Source organism: Artemia franciscana, unplaced genomic scaffold (assembly GCF_032884065.1).
Source record: "Artemia franciscana unplaced genomic scaffold, ASM3288406v1 Scaffold_209, whole genome shotgun sequence".
Taxonomy (NCBI): domain Eukaryota; kingdom Metazoa; phylum Arthropoda; class Branchiopoda; order Anostraca; family Artemiidae; genus Artemia; species Artemia franciscana.
In genome coordinates this window covers 1,411,160-1,436,298 of record NW_027063105.1, presented here as the reverse complement: position 1 = coordinate 1,436,298, position 25,139 = coordinate 1,411,160, and the positions used below count along the sequence as shown (strand labels likewise).

The 25,139-nt window shown below is 34.5% G+C and overlaps 1 long non-coding RNA gene across 2 annotated transcripts in view; it reads right to left on the bottom strand.

Moving 5' to 3' along the window:
* LOC136042820 (uncharacterized) overlaps nucleotides 1–23,644 on the bottom strand; it is a 33,191-nt gene extending 9,547 nt beyond the window's left edge. Inside the window, exons 1-4 of one of the 2 annotated variants that reach the window (XR_010621444.1) lie at nucleotides 23,560–23,644; nucleotides 18,580–18,729; nucleotides 13,397–13,511; nucleotides 10,837–11,067 (exon numbers count right to left, since the gene is read on the bottom strand). This is a non-coding gene — a long non-coding RNA (uncharacterized LOC136042820). The remainder of the gene's footprint in view (nucleotides 1–10,836; nucleotides 11,068–13,396; nucleotides 13,512–18,579; nucleotides 18,730–23,559) is intronic. The other variant, XR_010621445.1, reaches the window with a different exon arrangement.
* Between the last annotated feature and the right edge of the window lie 1,495 nt (nucleotides 23,645–25,139).

Here is a 25,139-nt window from a genome sequence, read left to right as displayed (position 1 = left end):
TTTATAAACTAACTTTTACATTCAATTGCTCTTTATGAGTCTGACTTAATAAGCCAAACATAAATTGCCATATGGCACTCAAAAATACAGTTTGGGTTTTTTTTTTAAATAACAAAACAAAGGTATTGTCCAAGTAACTTGATCTTCAAATCATTAAGGGGCAACTGCTATCCACCTTGCCCACCTCCAAACGACACCACTGTCGGCACAAAATTTCTGTAATGGTTAAACATATCCAGGAAGACTTCAATGAAGGCAAACTTATTGACAAAATTTCATTGCATCGAATTTGAGAAGCCATGAAATGGACTGAAAATCTGTATTATCTTATTGACATAAACTTCAAATGATTTAAGACTGGATAAAAAGAATTCCTTTTTCTCGGCCTATATACACCCAAAACTGAACACAGCAAATCTATACCAGTAAATTTGTTTCCAAAGTGCGTGTCATCAGTGAGGTTTATTTATTTTTGTTTTCATCCCTCTATAGTTTCTGTATGACGAAGATTAATTTTTTGGTGTCACAATACAACGTCATTCTTCATTCAAAATTGGTTATCTTCTTTTGGATCCTCTAGGTAGTTTACAAACTCCATAATGTCATAAGCCAGTTGGAAAAGCAAGTACAATCTTGGGAAGTTACAAGTAGATGTAACTAAATTTTCTTCAAAATGTTTCTTCTCATGTGCTTGGATACAATGACACAAAAGGGCAAAAAAGTGACATAAAACGCCAAAACTAGTTACATTTTGACAATTGATATTTTGATTCACATTTTGACAATTGACATTTTGATTCACATTTTGACATTTGACATGAAGCAAAACATTTTCCAACTGGCGATTTTGGTAATATAGCAAAAAAATGAAATTTTGGCGAAAGGTCACTTTTCACTGAAGTCTTGCATTTTCTCGGTATATTCCTTTTGAAGATGCTGGTTTTGCTGGAAATGTCATAAGAAAGGATTATCTCAAAACTAAGAGATTTAAATGTTTTTTTATGAAACTTATGCTGTCACACTAAGTCATTTTGCATTAAAGTTTTATGTTTAATTTTTTTTTCATCGTATTTGATGTTAACTGGCCGCTTCGAAAGAGGTTTACAAAGTGTCTTTTGGTCACTAATATCACTGGTAAGAAATTAATCTTTAGTTTTGAGATTTCGAGGACACATTTTAACAAAAAATGACACATTTTTTTTTAGATGGTCAGGGGACTCATTCAGTGATTAAAAAGTTGATAACCTTGACAAGGATTTGTCATATGTTTTGGTAAGAACAGGTAGTTAAAATGATACATTTATATTTCTTGAGAAAAGAAAAACTCGTAAAATACAAACTATTTGGAAAATAAATAGACCTTAATTTATAATAAATATTAATCACATGGCTGAGAATAATGGTTGCAGAAGCTGCTGCATGGACCCAACACCCACAGTCACCAAAAGTTCAAAAACATGTTTTGAAAAAAAACTGCCATATAAGAAAAAATTGGCTGATTCAGGATTAGTAACTATTATTTCGGTTAATCTGAAAAGTAAAAGTTCATTGCGAAAAAAAAAGTCATGGTGAATTTGAAATATTCTTAAACACTCCAAAATTGGCATCAAATCAAAATAAAAGTTGCACCATTGGAATGAGCATGGCAAAAAAATACTTACAATGGGTACTTACAGTTCCCCACTTTGAACAACAAGGAAAATCATTTTTTTGTGTGTGTGTGCAGCACTGTTGTCTCCTTTTTTCTTTCTTTTTTTTCTTCCCGGGCTAGCCGGTTACCAGAACATCATAGAGAGATGTTTAGTAGCTCATTTCAACGAAAATCAAAATTCCTTGTGCCTTTTTTAAGTGACCAAAAAGATAGTAGGGCAAAGGCTCCCTTCCCCTAAAGTCATCCGATAAAAATTTTGAGACAGCCATTTTTTTTCAAAGCAGTTAAAATTTCAAAAACTAGGCATTTGATAATGACACAACCCCCCAAAATCCTTTTGTAAAGCGCTAGTTTTCTATAATCATACAAAAATAGGGAGATATTATCAGTTGGTTTATTTACTCCAGTTTAATCGATATATGTTATATAGTCTGTGAAGCAATAATTTTGGTTAATTTTCAGTTGTAACTTCGCTCTCTACTTTCCTCGGAAAAACTTAGTTATTTAAAGTTAATATTTGCCCGTTTTTAATCTAAATTTAATGAGGAAGCAGTATCGCAATGATCTATTTAATTTTTTGTGAGGGACAAACCCCACTCATATTTGGCATAAGTAAGAAAAGAGAAGAAAGATAACTGGTATCTTAGGCAGCACAATAGCTCTGCCTAAGTAAAGAGCGCTATGGGCACAATGTATTATTATTTTTTCTTTTTTTAGACCATGGTACTTGGTATCGAAATAGTTGTCACAGAAACTTCAAAAGAGAATTATTCGAAGGAAATTGTAAGTTCTAGGGCTCTTTCAATAGAAAAAAGTGATTGGAGGGTGATAAGACTCCCTCCAACGCCCACCATTTCCCCAAACACATCCAATAAAAATTTTGAGATAGCTATTTTGTTCAGCGAAGCTGAAAATTCAGTAACAATGTCAATGAAGATGATACCCCCCCCCCTCAGTTCTCAGAGCGAGGGTTATAAGTTAAGCCCTCGGAACACATAAGGTTTTTTATGGAAAGGGTGGTGGTATAGACTTGGGAGGGGGCTTATTGGATGGGAAATTAGAATTAATAGTGCTTTGTTGAGAGTCAAAGGGATCGAAAGGTAACCAGCCCCCCCCCCCCCTCCCCCTGTCACGTCCTTTTTTCCTCAAATACATCAGAAATAAATTTTAAGATAGGCATTAAAAAAAAAAAGTTGAGATATCATATAACAAGGCTTTCTAGGCTAACACAATCCCCCACAGTCAGGGGACAATGGTTTTAAGCTATGATTCAGGCGGATATAAGGTTTTTATGGAGTATATGGTCATCTAAACATCGGATGGGACTCAGTAGATTAGAAACTAGAGGCTCTGGTGCTCTTTTCAGAGACAAGTGAATGGAGGGCAACTATTCCCCTCCCGAGATCATTATTCCCCAAAACTCTCATATCAAAGCTTCAATGGAGCTATTTTACTCAGCATAGTTAAAGAGTCCAGTAATGATTGATTTGAAGATGACAGCCAACATAGTCCTGACGGCAAGGATTGAAGTTATGCTCCAGGGGCATATATGGTTTTGATGGAAAGAATGGTGGTATAAACTTCAAAAGGGGCTCATTGGATTGGAAATGAAAAGTTCCAATGGCCTTGTTAAGGGTCAAAAGGCCCTTCCCTCGCGTTCTATTTTCCCCAAATGTGCTTGATGGAAATCTTAAGACAGCTATTTATTAAAAAATAGTCCAAGGATCACATACTAGACCTTAGGGGTTGACACATCCACCCAGAATCTAGTGGCAAGGGTCTTAAGCTATGCTTTGGGGCATATAAGGTGGAAGGGGTGGTCACGCAAACTTAAAAATGATTATTTGATTGGAAATTTGAAGCTCTAGTTCCCTTTGATGAGTAAAATGTGATGAAGAGTAATCAGCCCTTCCTCCAACACTTTCTTTCCCCAAGTACATCCGATTGGAATTGCAAGATGGGCCATTTTGTTTATATAAGTCCAAAGAGCATATAACAATGCCTCAAGGGTGGACAAACGCACCAAAGCCAACTGTCAAAGATTGTAAGTTATGCCCAAGGCATGTAAAGTTCTTATGGATCAGTTTGTCGCATAAATTTCTAATTAGGTTGTTTTGTTTGAAAGTCTGAAGTTTTAGTGTCCTTTTTTAAGAGACAAAAGTGAATAGAAGTCAACCAGCTTCTTCCTTCTAAACACTTCATTCCCCATAACACATAATTTTAAGAGTGCTATTTTATTCATCAGTGTTGAAAAATCTACTAATTATTTCCTTGGGGATGTCGACCTCCCCAGAGTCCTCAGGGGTAGTTAGGCAATTCATTCGTCGCTCACATGTTGTATATTACTGAATATACAACACATTACTGAATATATTTTCAGTAATATGATTTTTTCATATTAATGAAAAAGGTGTGCATGTTTGAACTTTACATTCCAAAAAGACAAGGACCTTCTCTGTCAAGATTTGGGTTAAGATTCTAGGAGTCTGTGGGGTAAATATACCTGATTAGCTGATGTGGCCTTAGACTGTTCTTATCCTAAGCAATTTTTTGTGTGGGCGACTTATTAGTAGTAGTAATGGTTATGTGTTGCTAAATTACTGATTGTTGCAGCCCCTGTTGATTGCAAAACTAATTCTATGGCTGTCAACCTAAATTCAAGTAAGCTAATTAATTGTGTTAATACAACAGCATGCATACTTCCTAGCTGGTTATTTGATGGACAAAATGACTGCTAGGATAATTCTGATGAACAAAATCCCAACCATCATCAGCTTTTGTAGTTGGCAAGTCAATAAGTTGAGATTAATTTATCTACTTAATTCGGAACAAAAAGGTAGACAGGTAGTTGTATCATGAACAGAATTTTGAACAAAAATATTTATTCAGAAAGTAGGTGGCACTAGTTTTCCTTTTTAGTACTAATGTCGTCACTGCCGTCGTCAAAAATGTCGTTTTTCATAAATCCCTAAAACTCAAAAAAATTTACATACTAGAGAATATGTTAATGTTGAAAATCGTTTGGCTACCTGTAAGTTACCTTACACAGTCAAATATAGTATTACTATAAAAACATATTGTATTTTCTATTTACCTGGTTTTGTGATTTTCTTACCATGCGTCTGAGTCACCATTTTCAATTTTAATTGACCTGTTCCTTAGCCCTACAAAATTATTCATCATACTACTTAATGTCGAAGAAGTAAATCGTAAGATTTGCAAGCCTTGGACTTTTGAATAGTGCATCAGCTCCTTTTCGTTATTTTTCAATTTTTACTAACAACTCAAAATTTTAACTAAAATCCAAAAATAATTTGTTGATTCAGAAAAACGAATTTTTATAATCTGGTACTCTAGTATCTTCGTTGAAACCCCAAAAACAAAAATCAACAGAATCCATAGAAATAAAATGGAATTGTAGTATTATCGACAAGTTAGCTTCCAGCAAGATTTCAGCATTAGTTTTTACATTTAAATATGAAGGTAATGTTTTTATAAGGATTTAGATAATGATTTAGAAGATTTTAATTTAGATCTCCAAAGATTTTGTTTTTCCAAAGTTGTTTTTCCAAAATATTTTTCTCCTATTTGATCTCCATAGATTTCGTTTCTCAAAAGTTGATTTTCCAATTAGATCTCCACAAATCTTGCTTCTTCAAAGTTATTTTTCAAATAACTTCATGGTTTTTCAGTAACCATTCAATCTTTAGTGCGATTAAATAAAAAAAAAAAGTTTTTTAAATGAAAGTAAGGAGCGACATTAAAACTTAAAACGAATAGAAATTACTCCGTATGTGAAAGGGGCTTTTCCTCCTCAACGCCCCACTCTTCACGCTAAAGTTTGACTCTTTCTCTTAACTCTACTTCTTAAAACAGTAAAAAAAAACAATAAAAAATTAAGGACTGATTGTTCGTGAATTTAGCTGTTCGCAGTCGCTCAATTAACGGCCTATAAAGCAAATTATATGTTCCGCTCTATGTGGAAAAAAAACAGCTTTCTAGGTGAGCGCATTCTTTTGATTATTTATTTAAATTTATTGGAGAGGTTCATTAGGAATGACGAAAAAACAAAAGAAGCAGCAAGAGCATGACAGTTCTAACATGTCAAATGTCTCGACAGGTAAATCATTTGAAGAATTGTCAATAAATCGTTATTAACAACATAGCTATAATTTTAGCAACAGTAAAGTGCAATTCCACTGCTTTACAAGGTCTAACGGTTAGTATGAAAGCAGTAGAAAACCGATTAATGGAGGCGGAAAAATCCGTGACGGATTCAAATAAGGAAATTTCTGAATTAAAGCCGCGAGTTTCTGCCGTACAAGATAAAGCGTCAAATCTGAAGTTGCAAATTTCGATTCTGGCTAGTGAAAATGCGAAATTAACAACACAGTTGTCTACAGTTAAGCAACACCTCCAAGGAGTAGAATGTAAAGAAACGCGTAAGAATGTGATTTTACGTTTTCTAATATTTATTAGAAGTTGATATGTCACTTTCTGTTAGAGAGACTCGTCGGAAATTACTGGCACTTAGAAAAAAAATTATGGACTGCCAAATCCGTGAATTAGACGTTTGGGTTTCAAGTCGGTACCACCTCTTTTGTGAATTTGACGTCATGTAAATACTCCCGTGGAAAAGAGTATGTCTGAGCAGATATTTTTTAAGAAACATAATGACAAGCAGTAAAGATATGCCGATACATTGACAGCCCATGAATTGTGAAAGTATGCATGAGGGAAGTAAAGTATGAGAAAGAATGAATTATTTTGTGAAAAATGAAGTTGGTTATTTTATTCGCAACATTATTTTGGTCATTTTTTTATTTTTAATTTATTGTAGTGTTCTTAGGTGTTATTTTTAGGGTTTGTTAAAATGTTTCTAAGTGTGAGTTTCAATGTTTATATGTTGATTTTTATTTATTTTTTTTCTCTCTCTTTTGGTTATAACTTAATTTAGTTGTTTTGTAATATTTAGCTAGGCTAGGTGCTGCTAAAAGGGAACGGTGATTTTTTTTTTATATATATATATCAAATTATGAGAGTCGAGAGAGTGTATTCAATATTGTGACTGGTATTCGCCCTATTCGACTCCACAGACTGTATAGTTCTTTATTATATAGTGGTTAGAGAACTGGTTCTTCCCCTTGGGGCTCATAGCATAGTTGATTTGGAAAATCAGAGGGTAAACTTTTATGATTTTTTTAACGAAAGTATTAATAAAAATTTGGATTTTATTGTTCCGGCTTCTGAACCCCCTCAATATACTAAATTAGTATTTAATTATGATTTTAATGATATTGGGAGTCAGCTTGGTGGATCAATGATTTTAGGATTTTTGAGTTGAATTGTCAAGGCCTTAGTACAACTTTTGATCTTTTATTTAATTTAGCTATTCTTAATGGATTTACCGGGGTACATTTTGCTGAGACGGAACCGATTTCTACGTAAGCACGGGGGTCTCGCAGCCTATGTACGCGAAGATCTGCAAGTAAAAATCCGTGATGATATGCGCAAATATCATGTAACCTCGAATAAATCAAGATAAAATAACCCTCAGACAAGTTTTTTACTTCTCGTGTTGGCTGTTATTACTGCTTTTGTTTTGGTTTAATAATAAATGTTCTTCTCTCTCAAATTAGATCTCCACAGATATATTTTTCCAAGTTTTGTTCTTTCCAGTTTTATCTCCTCAAACATTGTTTCTCTAAGCTTGTTTTTTAAATTATATATCCAATTATATGTTTTTTTTGATTATTTTCAATTATATATGTTTCTCCAATTGAGTCTCCAGGGATGCATATCTTTGTTTCTTAGTCTACAGACATCAAGTTGAAGACTTTTTTTCTTCCTGATCAGCAAGCGATTGATTATAATTTACTAAAATTTTATGTTTTGGTTAAAATTTGTATTTTTATTCTGACTTCAATATCAGATTTATGCTTATTCCTTGTTGATTTTAGCTGGTATGTCGGCTGATTCTGAGCCAGTGAATTTAAAAAAGAGAAAACACCGACGGGAGATATTTCCTTATGTTTGTATGATTATACTAAATTCACTCTTTCTGAAAACATCAAACAATTTAGGATTTTTTGCAGGATCAAAATATAAAGAACTTTAGGCTATTTCGAATTTTACTTTAATATTTGTGTTTTTTTACTGGTTTTGCTCAAGAAGTTGTTTGGTCAGAAATATATGTATATTATATATCTTCTTTCTGGGGGGCTGGCGCCCACGGGAAATCCCCTTATGGACAATTCCTCCACACGCAAAACTGAGCAACCACAGGAAAACTACACAGATATCTCAAAATGTCGATCAGATGTCGTAAGGGGTTAAAAAGGCTCAAGATCAAAAATTGGCCCTGTACATGGGCTTGATGGTCTTCCATCGCTTTCAACTTAAAAAAGGACTAGAACTCTCAATTTACGATCGAATGAGAATCCTCCGAAGTTTCTACGACGATGAGATGGAGGTGGGAATAAGGAAGGGGCAGCCTCTTCCTACACAGAATAAACTATATGATTTTTGTTTTGGTTTTATGTGGCCTGCTGATGCACAAGATATTAATTAAAATAAATCAGCGAACCAACAAACGAATCAATTAAAAAGCAATCATAATACAGTAGGAGGACGGAAGGGCTGCAGCCAAGCTGTGTGATGTCTGGTGAGGTTTCACAGACGTCCTCTGCACCATTCTTGGCTCTGGAGGTTCTAAGTTCTAAGGTAATACAGGCATCGCGAGAGCGATACCTCTATTTGAATTTTATTTATCTTAAGAAACGGTCTAAATTTAGTTAGATCCAACCTTAAATTTCCTAAGAGTAGACAGAATCTATCTTTTTTAGTTTTTTTTATAGACTATACGCAAGTGAGGATTAAACTAGTATGCAGAACATAGTCTAGTAAAAAGAAATGCACACAAATATACTTGTTCTGTACTATTGGAAATAATGGTTATTTTATTTTTACTTAATGCAAAGCATCAAAAAACATCATAAAAGATCAAAAGTATGAATATTTAATCAAAGTTTCAACCGCTAATTTTTGTAATTAGTTAGGGTAAAGTTAGACAGTACTGTTCTTTTTTTTTAGTGACCAACTTGAGTTCCCTGTCATGTCAGTTTTCTTCGAGCTTAGGAGGGATCTTTAGCTTTAAATCAAATACTATTCTTATCACTTTTTTCTTTTAACTTCTGCATTCAATAAACTGGCTCAACATGCAATATTCATCGGTAATTACAGGAGAATAGACATTTAATTGTTTCCAAACCGTAAGAAATTTCTTGGTGAAGACCACTCACAAAATAATGACAAAATAAGTTCATAGAGAGGTGTAGTAATTAGTAAAATTTAATAATCAATTAGTAGCAGCCGGATTCAAATCTATTGTCATTACTTGACAAATGCTGAAATGTCAACTGTGATAATACTCAAAAATAAGAAAACATTCACATTTTAGTTTTCGCTGCAACTGTAGGCAACTAACGAGTCCTTGAGTCCTGCTTGAACTTCCTTGAAGTAATGATTCTGGGAAAATTTCAATTTTTTTATTTCAGTCTTAACAATCTCGTTTTATTGTAAGACTTATTGTATTTATAAATCTACTTTGTTGAGGATAGATCTTGGATATAGAGCCGAAATATTCATTTACGGTTTATAAAAATTGCACTGTCTTAGATAAATTTCCCATTGCTTTACCTGTTGTTATTTCTATTCAATTTCGCAATTTAAGATTTTCTAACTACTTTAAAAACAGTTCTTACTTTAAAAATAACCAATATTGTGTATTTTTTATTTTTCTATCTGTTTTTTTTAACTAAATCGGGTTAATCGGGGAAAACGACTTTATCAAGTCAAACTATGCAGGTCCCTGACACGCCTACCAATTTCCACCGTCCTAGCACATCCTGAAGCTCCGAACTCCCGCCAAAACGCTGGACCCAATGCTCCCACTCCCCAAAATAGAGCAGATCCAGTCCAGTTACGTCAATCACGTATCTACGACATTTGCTTATTCTACCCACCAACCTCCATCCCAATCTCTCCATTCTAAGCGTTTTCCAGGATTTCCAGCTTCCCCCCTCCAACTCCCCCAAATGTCACCAGATCTGGTTGGGATTTAAAATAAGAGTTCTGAGACATGAATTCCTTCTAGATACCATATTTCATTAAGATCCGGTCACAAGTTAAAAATACCTCAGATTTTCTTATTTTTCTGAATTAACACCCCCTCCAACTCCCCGAAAGAGAGCGGATTCGGTCCAGTTATGTCAATCCCGTATCTAGGATTTGTGCTTATTCTTCCCAACAAGTTTCATCCTGATCTCTTAACTCGGAATAATGAGAAATCTGAGTAATGAGATCCTTCTAAATATATAGTTTCATTAAGATCTGATCGCTCCTTCGTAAGTTAAAAATGCCTTATTTTTTCTAATTTTTCAGAATAAACCCTCGCCCCAACTTCCCCAAAGAGAGCGGACCATTCCAGTTATGCCAATCACGTATATAGTACTTGTGCTTAGTCCTCCCACCAAGGTTCATCCCGATCTCTCCACTCTAAGTGTTTTCCGATACTTAGGTTTCCCCATCTAATCCCCCCAATGTCACTGGATCAGGCCGGTATTTAAAATAAGAGCTATGAGACACCATATCCTTCTAAATATCAAATTTCATCAAGGTCCAATCACTCGTTCGTAAATTAAAAATACGTCATTTTTTCTAATTTTCCCAAATTAACCGTCCCCCCACTCCCTCCCCCAGATGGTCGAATCAGAGAAACGACTATTCCTAATTTAATCTGGTTTGGTCCCTGATACAATTGCCAAATTTCATAGTCGTAGCTTATCTGGAGGTGCCTAAATTTGCAAAACAGGGACAGACAGACAGACTGACAGAATTTGCGATCGCTATATGTCACAATAAGTGCCATAAAAACTAAGAAAAACGGTACAGTCATTCAGTTCCCTTTTTCGGATGAAGCTTCTGTTTTGCTGTTTTAGAAATTTTTACACTAGTACAGGCAGGTACGCAAAAACTTTTCTTTTGGGGGGGGGGGGGTAAGAGGTAATGACATAAACAAGATTTTTGGATTAGTTTAATGAAAATTACTAGACAATCGGAAAAAATCACTTCGGCCTAAAAAACTACTCTCGGTAAACGAAGCATTGGATGATCTAAAAAAGTACCTTTATATTTTAATAAATTTATCGGCTTCATCTTTGCTTTGTGGCAGGTGCATATCTTTGGGCATTTGCTTTTCTAGCCTATCTAGGGTGCTGATAGAGACTTCAAGGTTTCTAAATTTTTGTTCGCTTCATCCTTCATTAAGTCTAACTCTGTTAGGCGATCAGACAACTTCGTGCCGACAGCGGTGGAACGATTGACAGTGACGTTGAGTTGAGATTGAATTGGACTATCTGTAAAACAATAAAACATTTTGAGTTACACCATGAGAGGACAAAAAGCCAAATTTTAAAAGCTATATTTTTTAAGCGTCACAAATTTTAAGCGTTATAGTTTACAATATATTCTTTCCAAGAACCTTAAAATAAAAATTATTATTTTATAAGAGACTATTCCTCATATATATGTATATATATATATATATATATATATATATATATATATATATATATAAACAATTGAAACAATCAGCTTTCACTTACACTGTCCTTAGTACGTTAAACATTATATAACCTGTCCAGGTGTTCGCTATAGAATCTAAACTAATCTTATATATTGCTGATTAGAAATCCATAAGCATTTAAGGTAGGAAACAATATACTTCCTAAGACTTTCTTAGTTCAGAATACATCTAAACACAGCTTAGAAATTGAAAAATTCAAATGTTACATTATTATAAGGATGTTTAATAGCTTTTACAGGAAGAAATTAGTTCTGACAAAGTGACAAAATAAAATCAATAAAAGATGGATTGACTTTATTCCATGTTAACCAGACAGAAAAAGGGGATTTACTTATTAATTGGCCCTTAAGACTTCCCCCCCCCCTCTAGATTTTGAAAAATACCCTCTTTAAGCAATTTCACTGATTTTTTTTAGTACGATAATTCAAAGAAAAACAATAAAAAAAAGCCACTTCCTCCCTGCATTTTGAAAAATAAAGTTTGCCCTCTTCTAATTTCCATGAATTGACGCTACTGCTTCTTACTTTGGGGGGGGGGGTATATTTCTCCAGAAATAACAATAAGATTATCGGCTCTTGAAAATACGTCACACAAGAAATTAAACAATGAAATTAAAACTTACTATTAACCATGAGATTATTTGAAAGTATTCTCTCTTTTTCTTTTTGTGTTCACTCCTAAGCAACATTTTAATTGGTCCCACTATTAATGAACAATTTATACTTAAAATCTGTTATAAGGTAAGCCAAAAGCCACAGATACCGTGTCAATCACACTGAAATAGACTAACTGCCCTTTCTGCACAAGAATATTTCATAAATAGATATTTGCGTCCAATATCAGTCTAAACTTTTCGTTTCTATCATCGCCGTAAAAAAAGAAAGAAAAATAAGCCAAGCATATATATGAGCATGAACTGCATCCCTTCAAAACTCTTTTACCCCATTTGAATTTAATATGAACCTCTCAGAGGTCAACTCGAGCAAGTCCAGGAAGTAAACAATAGCTACAATAAATATAATTACTCAGTATTTAATTAGATATAACAGTTAATTAATTTGAATGTAATTATATTAGATTATAAAAAATATAGTTAGTAATGATTGATTAATTAAACGATTAGTAACATAACTAATCAGCAGGTAAGCTAGATTTAATTCAATATTTAAAAGATCTGTTAATCGTTGTACTATTACTCACAAATTATTGACTTGAAATTACGCCTACAAATTGTTGGTGTAAATTGATGTTCTCAAGTATGTAGAATATTATTAAATACATTTCAGAGTTGAAGTCTAAAAAAACTATATTCAGCGTTTAATAACAAAAATTTCTATAGTTTTTGGGAATTAAAACTTAATTTGAGAGACCATCCCTATGAATTTGAAATGATACAAGCCAATTAATTGCATAATTATTTGCGAATTAATTGGATCTCTTAGATTGACTTTATATACATAGATCAAATTATTAATATTCTTCAAACTGATAGCGATGATATAAAAGGGAAGAAATGAGCTGAGGATCAGAATGGTAAGAAAATCTGTCTCGTCCAAATTGACTTTCAAGTTAAAATTGAAGCACCACGGACATTCAAAAGAAAACACATTTTTTGGTAAATCGAACCGGCCTTAGGTATATCTGAACCTCAAAACAGCAGTTTTTAAAATTTGTCTTATGGCTGTTTCAAAATTATTATAGTTATAGAGCAGAGCCACATTGCTGTCGGCGTTGACACATTAATCAAAAGCACAAGTTAATTCCTTAAGTACGAAAACGTTTTTCACCCTTCATTCAAAGGAAAGCTACATTATTTTAAGCTATATGTGCTCTACGTTTTTAGCTCATTTTTCACAAATGATTATTTTAATTTGGTAACCGCAACTAGAAAAACTGAATGTGAACGTTTTTAATAAAAATTCAATTACCGATTTTTTTCCTATTTTATCATAAGTATACATGTTTCATATATACGTATATATATTTAAATTTCAATCAAACATTCAGATTTGATTTTTACTGTTCAGGGTACTTCAAATATGTTAGCGATTGGATTAGTAGAAAAAAATGACTTATATCATCCTGAATATAGATCCTACCTTTGCTGTATAGTAGTCGTATTGTAAAGATCTGATGTTCGCTTAGCATTAGATCCGCCATTAAAAAACGACTGACCTAGTCTAGGACTCCTCAAGTCTTGTGACTGACGACGCACTAAAGGAAATAATATAAAACAAATTAAGTAGAAGTTATCATGATTCCCCATTGTCAAGTCAGTCAGAAAACAGTAAAAATCGCGATTTTAAAGTTAGAAAACAGAAAGCTAAAAAACAGCGAAGTAAAAAAAATTAGAAAACGTTTCAGTGAAAAGTAAATAAAAGGGTCGAAGTCAGTTAAACTGTCCAAGATAGGACATCAGATAATAAACTAACTTCATAAATAAATTGAAGATCTTCTCAGTGACTATTCTTGAGTCGATCTTCCAGAAAAGAGGGACTTAAGAAAGACAAAGTAATTGCATAATGTTGGAACAACTTAACAATTCTTTGTATGCCATTTTTATGCCCAACATCAGGTGGGGCCTCTCTTATCTAATTAATCTTGTAAAAACATCTGGTACGAACTGTAAGTTTTCTCCGTTTCGCTATCCTTTCTTTTTTTCTTTTTTTTCTTTTTTTTGAAGAGCCTTGAGCTGTGTTAAGTATACTGCGGCAGAAAATAGCAAATTTACCTTAATCTCGAGAAGATTGTTTAAGTGTATCATTATCTAATTTTTTTTTCCCCAGACTCTGAGGGATTGCGTCAAGGCCTTGCAATGTGATCTTTGGACAATTTTTTGAACAAATGGCTATTTAGGAATTTCTATCGGATTCATTTGGAAAAAATATGGCGGGGGGGGGAGCTTTAGCTGGCCTCCGATCACTTTGACTCTTAAAAAAGGAACTAAAATTTCTGATTTCCAATCCAACGAGCCCGCTCCGAATTTAATACGACCATCCTTTCTATAAACTTACGCGCCCCCGGGGAAAAACTTCTAACTCTGATTTTGAGAGCAGTAGGGGGGAGATGTCATCCAAAGGACATAATTTCTGAACCTTTCAACAAAGCTGAACAAAATGGCTATCTCGAGATTTTATTGGATATTTTTGGGGCATTGATTGTCGTGGAAGGGGGGATGGTTGCCCTCCTATCACTTTCGACTGTTAAAAAGGTCTTTCAATTTCAAATCAACTGAACACGTTTCAAAGATTCTGCAATTACTCCTTATACACGAAACGCCCTGGTCTAAAAAAATAAAAAATAAAATAAGTAAACAAGTAATACATTGTGCCCGCATTGCTCTAGCACTATTGCGCTGTTTATGATGCTAATAGCATAGACCATATTAGTTAGCCACTTTCCAAGACCCGTTTTCAGCAGGTAAACAGATACCTAAATACTACATTAAATTTTAAAGCTATTAAAATTAGATTTTCGGTGCATTCTCGATTTTACTAATTAATTCGTGAGCTCGACTACAAACAAGAGCTAAGAGCTCATATGGCACTTGTGACGAGGCCAAACGAGCCACGAGCTCATATGGTATGAGCTCTAGCAAAATTCTAAGAATCAATAGATAGATTCAACAGGAAAATCAGAGGCTTAAAGCCGGTAGGGATTTAAATAAGAGCTCTGAGTCACGAGGTCCTTCTAATTTTCAAAATTCATTAAGATCCGATCACCCACTTGCAAGTTATAAATACCTCATTTTTTCTACTTTTTCCTCTCCCTTCAACACCCAAGATGGTTTAATCGGGGGAAAGGACTTTATTAAGTCAATTTGTGCAGCTCCCGGACACGCCTACCAATTTCCATCGTCCTAGCACGTCCATAAGCACCAAACTCGCAAAAGCACTGAACCCCACCCCTTAGCTCCCCCAAAGAGAGTGGATCCTGTACGGTTACGTCAATCACGCATCTACGACATTTGTGTATTCTATCCACCAAGTGGGTAGAATACACAAATGTCTACCCAAGTGGGTAGTCATCCTGATTTATCTACTTTGAGCGTTTTCCAAGATTTCCGGATTCCCCCTCCAACTCCCCCAATGTCAACAGATCTGGTCGAGATTTGAAACAAGAGCTCTGAGACATGAGTTCCTTCTGAATATCAAATTCATTAAAATCCGGTCACCCGTTCTTAAGTTAAAAATTCTTCAGTTTTTTTTAATTTTTCCAAATAAACACCCCCCAGTTCCTCCAAAGTGAACAGATCGGTTCCAATTATATCAATCACGTATCTATAACTTGTCCTTATTCTCCCAAAAAGTTTCATCCCGATCTCTCCACTCTAAGCGTTTTCTAAGATATCTGTTTCCCCCCTCCAACCGCCTATGTCCCCGGATCCGATCCAAATTGAAAATGGAGCATCTGAGACATAAAATCCGTCTATATATCAAGTTTAATTAAGATCCGATCACCCATTCGTAAGATAAAGATACCTCAATTTTCACGTTTTCCAAGAATTCCGGTTTCCCCATCCAACTCCCCCCAATGTCACCGGATCTGGTCGGGATTTAAAAAAGAGCTCTAAAGCACAAGAACCTTCTAAATATCCAATTTCATTAAGATCTGATCACCCGTTCGTAAGTTATAAATACCTCATTTTTTCTAATTTTTCCGGATTACTCCCTACCCCCAACTCCACCAAAAAGGGTGGATCCAGGCCGGTTATGTCAGTCACGTATCTTGAACATGTTTTTATTCCTCCCACCAAGTTTCAGCCTAATCTCTCCGCTTTAAGTGTTTTCTAGTGTTTTCCGACCCCCCCCCCATATGACGCTGGATCCCGTCGGTATTTAAAATGAGAGATCTAAATTACGATGTCCTTTTAAATATGAAATTTCATTAACGATCACTCCTTCGTAAGTTAGAAGTACCTCATTTTTTCTCATTTTTCAAAATTAACCCTCTCCCCAACTCCCCCAAAAAAGCGGATCCATTCTGGTGATGTCAATCACGCATCTAGGACTTCTGCTTAATTTTCCCACCAAGTTTCGTCCCGATCCCTCCACTCTAAGCGTTTTCCAAGATTTTAGGTCCCCCACCCCCAACTCCTCCATATGTCACCGGATCCAGAGTGGATCCGTTCCGGTTATGTAAGTCACGTATCTTGGACTTGTTTTTATTCTTCCCAACAAGTTTCATCCTGATCTCTCCACTTTAAGTATTTTCCAAGATTTCCAGTTCCACCCCCACCCCTTAATGACTCTAGATCCGGTCAGGATTTTAAGTAAGAAATCTGAGTTACGAGGTACTTCTAAATATAAAATTTCATTAAAATCCGATCACTTCTTTGTAAGTTAAAAATCCCTCATTTTTATAATTTTTCAGAATTCACCCTCACCCCCCCCCCCAAATCCCCCAAACAGAGCGGGTCCGTTCCGGTTATGTCAATCACGCATCTAGGACTTTTGCGTATTTTTCCCACCAAGTTGCATCCCGATTCCTCCACTCTAAGCGTTTTTCAAGATCTGATCAGAACTGGTCGGGTTTAAAATAAGAGCTCTGAGACTAGATATCCTTCCAAACATCAAATTTCAATAAGATCCCATCACCCGTTCGTAAGTTAAAAATACTTCAGTTTTTCTATTTTTTCCGAACTTGGTTAATACCAAGTGCCATAAAAAACAAGAGCCATATGGCAATTGTGACAAAGCCAAAAGAGCTAAGAGCCAAAAGCTCATATGGTATTAGCTCTAACAAAATTCTAAGAATCAATAGATTAATTTAAAAGGAAAATCAGAGGCTTAATGCCGGTCAGGATTTAAAATAAGAGCTCTGAGTCACGATGTCCTTCTAAATATCAAAATTCATTAAGATCCGATCACCCACTCGTAAGTTATAAATACCTCATTTTTTTCTAATCGTTCCTCTTCCTTTAGCCCCCCCCCCCCTCATGGTCAAATCTGGGAAAACGACTTTATCAAGTCAATTTGTGCGGGTCCCTGACATGCCTACCAATTTTCATTGTCCTAGCACGTCCAGAAGCACCAAACCCGCCAAATCACTGAACGCCTCCCCCAACTCCACCAAAGAGAGCGAATCCAGTACGGTTACGGTTGTCAATCACGTATCAAAGACATTTGCTTATCCTATCCACCAAGTTTCATCCCGATCCCTCCACTCTAAGCGTTTTCCAAGATTTTAGGTCCCCCCCTCAATTCCCCCAATGTCACCGGATTCAGTCGGGATTTAAAATAAGAGCTCTGAGACACGATATCCTTCCAAACTTCAAATTTCATTAAGATCCGATCACTCCTTTGTCATTTAAAAATACCTCATTTTTTCTAATTTTTCAGAATTAACCCCATTTTTCCTTTTTTTCCGAATTAACCGGCCCCACACTCCCCCCCCCCCCCACCCAGATGATCAAATCGGGAAAACAAATATTTCTAATTTAATCTGGTCCGGTCCCCGATACGCCTGCCAAAAATCATTTTCCTATCTTGCCTGGAAGTGCCTGAAGTAGCAAAACCAGGACAGACAGACAGACAGACCAATAGGATTTGCGATTGCTATATGTCACTCGGTTAATACCAAGTGCCATAAAAACAATGCCATTGATATTAGTACATAATTTTTTTTTCTATGGCCCTTCAAACTTTTAAATTAAAAGTAAGGCTTCTGTTTTCAAAGTTTTAGTGCCTCATACTGGAATCAAGAAATAATTAATTTTTTTGAATTTGATTTCAGTTATAAATTTTTTTTTGTTTAAAATTAAATTAAAATATTCAATTTTGTTAAAAAAGTTATTTTAAATTGTAATTTTGTTTTAAATACAATTTAATTGATGCGTTTCTTTCCGTTGTTTTACTTTAAAACCTCTTCTTCTTCTCTCTCTTTCATAACATAATTTAATATAAAAAATCTAAACCTTCCTGAATTAAGTTAAAATTCTATATTTAATTGACAAAAGTCCATAATAACGAATTTATTTGTTGTAATTTCTTTTTTTCTCACCTCTAATACCCATCCTTATGCGAATTTAAAACAGTTAGATTTTAGAATTAAAGTCAAGCTGGTGGTCTTAAAATAAAAGTTAAGACACATGGATAAATGATGAAAAACCCAAGACTTAAAGTGTGAGTAAGAGGCAAAGCTGGCAAAAGCATTTTTCTTTTAAAGCATCAGGGCAAGAATTTGGTCAATTTGGGCAAGAAAATTGAAGCAAGACTAAAAACTGTCTCTCAATGGGACTGAGCACATAATATAAGCTGAAGTTAAAAAAAAAAACTAGTACCCTTATCAGCAACTTTACATATGACTTCCCAAAAATAATTCCATCCATCTTCTACACTGTCAAGCTTCAAACTATCGAGTTTGGTATTCAACTGTTCTTGGAAATTTTCTCTCAAATTATCATCATGAAGTTTACTAAAAGCATACCTTCCTGAAATGTAGTTATTTTTCCTTAATTTCAGCTGTGAATTAGCCATAAACCCTACTAGACAGTGATCTTTACTTTTAACATCAATAACAGTACTTCTATATGCCTTGTATCTTGTATTGATCCTAACTGTCTTTGGTTTACAACAACAAAATCTATTAGATTAGCTGATTTACCATAATGTAAACACCATGCAAAGGTATTGGATTAGCTGATTTACCGTAATTTGAACACCATGCAAAGGTATAGGCCATGTACAACTAAATACTGTATTGGTTATAACTATAGTTGTAATACCTATAAAATTGCAGTCGTCTGTTGCCATTACTGTTTCTTTTTCTTTATTTAATTTACCAAGTCTAGGATACCATCAATCCTTATTTCCATCAATCTGGGTGTAAAATTTCTTATTACACCAAGAACTAGATAGTTAACTTCAAAGACCACACTTCCTTTCCATGACAAAAGTGTAATAGTAATCATCCTATTTTGAATTTTGTTCATGAGAATGTGATTAGGCTATCCAGAATATAATAGCCCCTAAAAAATTCTGACCGTTTTATATACATTGATATTCAATATTGGAGCTTATTCTAAGATGGACATTTAAAGTTTTAGTCTAATCTTCGAAAATACTGTTCAATCCTAAACAAAAGATTAGTTGAATAGTTGAACAGTTAAATCCTTGTAAACTTTCTAACATACAATCCAAGATGTAGACTGCTTCATGATAGAATTTGTTAAAATATGTGCAGTATGTAAATGATTTTAGTTTTCCAAGATTGTAGTTGGTTATTCCCAACTAGTCTAGTCTTACATATCAACCAATCTCAACTATTTATGTTTGAGATTAGAAGCCTGTTGTCAATACATTGAAAAAATATTTTTTTAATCAAGAAATCTATCTGAGATTAGACCTAGCCAAGCAAAAATAGAGTTAAATATACAAAAATAAAGGCTCTAATTTGCTGCTACTTTTGTTAGTATAATTACCAAAATGTAGAAAGTTATCCAAGCCAATACCCAAGATAGAATGTTACAAATGAGTTTTCTCAAGCTTATATCTTTCTTCTTATTAAATTAAAAGTAACCCAGCAGCAGAAACAAAAGTTTTATTATACACAAAAACTAAGAGCTCATATGGCACTTGTGACAAGGAAAGAAGAGCTAAGAGCCAAGAGATCATATGGTATGAGCTCTAGCAAAATTCTAAGAATCAATAGATTGATTTAAAAGGAAAATCAGAGGCTTAATGCCAGTCAGGATTAAAAATAAGAGCTCTGAGTCATGATGTCCTTCTAAATATCAAAATTCATTAAGATCCAATCACACACTCTTAAGTTATAAATACCTAATTTTTCCTCTCCCTTTAGCCCCCCAGATGGTCGAATCTGGGAAAACGACTTTATCAAGTCAATTGGTGCAGCTCCCTGACACCCCTACCAATTTTCATCATCCTAGCATGTCCAGAAGCACCAAACTCGCCAAATTACTGAAGCCCTCCCCCCAACTCCCCCAAAGAGAGCGAATCTGGTACAGTTACATCAATCATGTATCAAGGACATTTGCTTATTCTATCCACCAAGCTTCATCCCAGTTCCTCCACTCCTAGTGTTTTCCAAGATTTCCCCCTCCAACTCCCTCCAATGTCAAAAGATCTGGTCGGGATTTTAAATAAGAGCTCTGAGACATGAATTCCTTCTAAATATCAAATTTCATTAAGATCTGATCACCTATTTGTAAAATAAAATAACCCAATTTTCATGTTTTCCAAGAATTTTGGTTTCCCTCTCCAACTCCCCCAATGTCACAGGATCTGATCGGAATTTAAAATTGAAGCTTTAGGCACAAGATCCTTCTAACTATCAAATTTCATTAAGATCTGGTCACCCTTTGTAAGTTACAAATACTTCATTTTTCCAAATTACCCCCCCCCCCCAACTCCACCAAAGAGAGCAGATCTGGTCCGGTTATGTCAGTCATGTATCTTAAACAGGTTTTTATTCTTCTCATCCAGTTTCATCCTGATCTCTCTGTTTTAAGTATTTTCTAAGATTTCTGCTCCCCGCCCAATGATGCTGGATCAGGTTGAGATTTAAAATAAGAGATCTGAGTTACGAGGTCCTTCAAAATATGAAGTTTCATGAAGATCCAATCACTCCTTTGTAAGTTAAAAAAATGTAATCTTTTCTAGTTTTTCAGAACACCCCCCCCCCCACCCAGTAGAGCAGATCTGCATGTATCTAGGACTTCTGCTTATTTTTCCCACTAAGCTTCATTCTGATCCCTCCAATCTAAGTGTTTTCTATGATTTTAGGTTCCCCCACCCCAAACTCCCCCCCAATATCACCAGATCTGGTCGGGATTTAAAATAAGAGCTTTGAGTAACAATATCCTTCTAAATATCAAATTTCATTGAGATCCCATCACCCATTTGTAAGTTAAAAATACCTAATTTTTCAATTTTTTATAATTAATCCCCCCCTCCCCTGATTACCCCATAGAGAGTGGATCTGTTCTGGTTATGTCAATCATGTATCTAAAACTTGTCTTTATTTTCCAAATAAGTTTCATCCTGATCCCTCCACTCTAACTGTTTTCCAAGATTTTTGGTTTCCCCCTCCCAACTCCCCCCCCCCAATGTCACCAGATCCATTCAGGATTTAAAATAACAGCTCTGAGACACAATATCTTACCAAACATCAAATTTCATTAAAATCAGATCAAATATTCTTAAGTTAAAAATACTTCATTTTTTCTATTTTTTCCAAATTAACAGGCCCACCACTCCCTCCCCCCAAATGGTCAAATTGGGAAGATGAATTTTTCTAATATAATCTGGTTGGTCCCTGATATGCCTGCCATATTTCATTGTCCTAGCTCAATTGTCCTAGGTCAAATTGGGAAAACAACTATTTCTAATTTAATCTGGTTAGTCCCTGATATGCCTGCCAAATTTCATTGTCCTAGCTTACCTGGAAGCACCTAAAGTAGCAAAACTGGGACTGACAGACAGACCAACAGAATTTGCAATTGCTATATGTCACTTATATTTACATATGTCACTATATATATTTGGGGTATATATCTGAACATCAAAGGGGAAAGTGGTATTAAAAAAAGGCAGTACACTTTTATGAATGATAGTATTTAAAATAGTTTCCTTACTTTTAAAGGGCATTAGTGTATAATTAGGTCTGTTCAAAGGAAAAACTATAAAATTCTGAGAACAGCTTTTTTCAAAGCTGACATACTTAAAGCATTCCTAAAATGGCTTCAACTTACCCCCTACCCCTCCCTTTGACAGACAAATTCATACCATAGTTAATATTTCCTATGTATTTTTGTTTCTTGTTTTGTCACTCTTTCCTAAAAATAGATTTATCAGAAAAGAAGCATTGATAAAATATAAAAATGGAAAATGACCCAAAAATGTTTAATTTGGGTCATATTTTAACAAATTAGGCAGGGGCAGAATAAAGTAGTGATACAATGGAAAAAAAACAGTAAAGAATTGAGAAACAACAATAATACAAGCCAGTGAAAAACATAGATAACAATGTAAATATTTCAGTCAAAACCTCCACTTGACCCCCCTCAGTGCCTAATATTAGAATAAAAACTATAGACAAAAACCAAAGATAATATAAAAAAAAAACTTTGAAACAAACACAAAAACTAAAATTTGAAGATCTACTCAAAATAATGGTGAAAGAATTACCCTTTCACCAAACAAGCACTTTAAAAGGTTCTTCATAATTCCCTATGCATTTGTCTTACCCTTATTTTGCAAATGTTGCTTTTATGGTGTTAAATCAGTGAACAAAAAGGCAGTCTAATCAAGAAACAGAAAAAAAGAAGGGAAATGAAGAATTTGTACTATATATTTAGGGGGTTGTAAGGTATTGTAAATAACTTTTAGAAAATACATAAGTAAATATTTTAGGATTTCATAAGTGGTTTTCATAACTGTGAATGGTTTCATTCTCAATAGCCTTGATTGTGCACCCAATTCATTTGTTTCATTTTTAGAAAGAGATGTGTCTAACACTATGCTGGTAGCCTGTCATCCTACAACTGGGGCTATTGAAAAGGAAACATGTTAATGTTAAAAAATATTACTTTATATTAATGAAAAATTTTAGTTCATATAGCCTATTTTGAGGGTGCTACTACCATACTTTACTCCCCCTCTCCCCCCCCCCCCATTTAAAAATAAACAGTATAGATTACATATTTCCAGTACACTTTCCTGTTTCATAGTTTCATTATTGTTGATTCAATTTGTGGATGTTAAGTTGAAACAAGGGTCTATAACCATAAAACCCATATCCTAGGAAAATGCATGGGAAATCTAATTTGGCCCATATACTTGCAAATAAGAGAATAAGTCATAGAGGAAACTACAATTTGCCTACAAGTACTGTAGACTAAAACCCAAGGCTGAAGCAAGTCTAGGCATATTTAGCTCAGAAATAGAATTTTACAGCAAATTTTCAAGAGGCCCATTACTGAAATTCTATATTTTCTTTTGCAACTTATCAGTTATATTTCAACCCTTCTCTCTGAAAATTGAATCAATGCAAACAAAACCAAGAGCCATAAAACCCATTACCTCGGAAATATACAGCTTGGTGCATTTGCGCATTAGGGTGAGATTTGAAGGCAAAGTCTAATGAAATCACAGGAAAAACATGTTAGCCTAACAATAACTAGGCTACTTTCTTCTTAAACACCCTATTTTCTAGACTTCTAGCCAAAAACGGAATTTTGTATTGACGGTTTAAAAAAAACTATTAGCAGCCTATTCCAAAAGTATCATTAGCAACCTACATAAATAAAATAATATGGCCTATTGTTTTCACTGTAGCGTGCTAAACCTACTGCTCTTTTCTTTTAGCAACATTCGGCGGTAACTGAGTTTACTAAAGGTAGCGCTGTGAACAGAAAAACCCGAGGAATATTCGAGATCATCCGATATCAAGTCATTTTTTAATATAGTGTTTCGAGCAGTGGCTCCGACATTTTTTTTTTCTAGGTCACGAACCAATTTTCTTTTTTAAGAATTTTTTCACGATCCCAGCCTGACTAATAAACTACAAATAAGGAAAATAGGAAATTTTGAATTTTAATGAATAAATGATAAACAGTGGCGTAAAAGTAAAATATTTTGGGGAGAAATATTTATTGAAATTGTAATTTTCGTTTTAAAATAAAATAAAATAGATGAATGACTTAAAAAAAAACAATGGGATAATGCAAGGGTAATTATACTTCAACCAATGTTTGTAAACATCAAATACAAATCTCCACGAGTTTAATGCGTAGTCAGCACTGAATTAACACAAAATCAAATAAGAAGACGGATAAGCAATCAACACCTTTTGTATCCATAATGCTGACTATAAATTGTGATTGATTTCGAAGCCTATTTCTTGTAAATTTTTTTGTAAATAATTTTTTATTTGTAATTAAATTGTAAATCATTTTTTGTAAATAATTTTTTGTTATAATTTAGCATCTCACCGTTTTTTAAAGGATGTCAGTGAACCCCCTCCTTCTCGGTATAAAATTTACCCAGGGAATCGAAAAATGTCCATGCAATTCAAATTAAAAATACAATATTTAACGATGGGTAAATTTTATAGCCTATGACCTTATGCACAAGAATTGATAGGGGTCATGTCATTCCCAAAGGCACAGCTTAAAGACTTGTCAACTAAGCTGAAAATAATATCTATTTAAAAAATATTTATCAGATATCTTGGGGGAAAACATAAATCTGAAAAGGGGATTATTTGCCTTTTAATCTGTTTGGTCATAGGCAGTACCCCTAATATATGGAATAGCTTCTGTTCGCTTTAAAATTTGATATTGCTTCTTTGAAATATTTTAGTTGAATGTTTCTAGGCATTTAGCATCTCACCTTTATCCAGAGGATGTCAGGGAATCCCCCCCTTCTCGGTGTAAAATTTACCCAGGGAATCCTCCTCATTAGAAAAATGCCCATGCATTTCAAAATAAAAAATACAACGTTTAACGATGGGCAAATTTTATAGCCTACGGTTTTATACCCAGAAATTGATAGGGGTCATGTCATTCCCAAAGGCAGAGTTTAGGGACTTGTTAATATGCAGAAAATGATAGCTATTTAAAGTTCCTTATCAGATATCCTTGTGGAAAACATATTTGTGAAAAACTTACTATTTGCCTTTCAATTTGTTGATGATAGGCAGCGCAATAGCACTGCCAGAGTAAATAGCGATGTGGGCACAATGAATTATTATTCTTTTTTGTTGGTCGTTTTTGGTTTATTTGAGACCAGCGCACTTCGCATCAAAGGAGTGGTTGTAGAAACTTCGAAAAAGGCTAATCCAATTGAAAATTGAAAGGGCTAGTGCCTTTTAATAGCG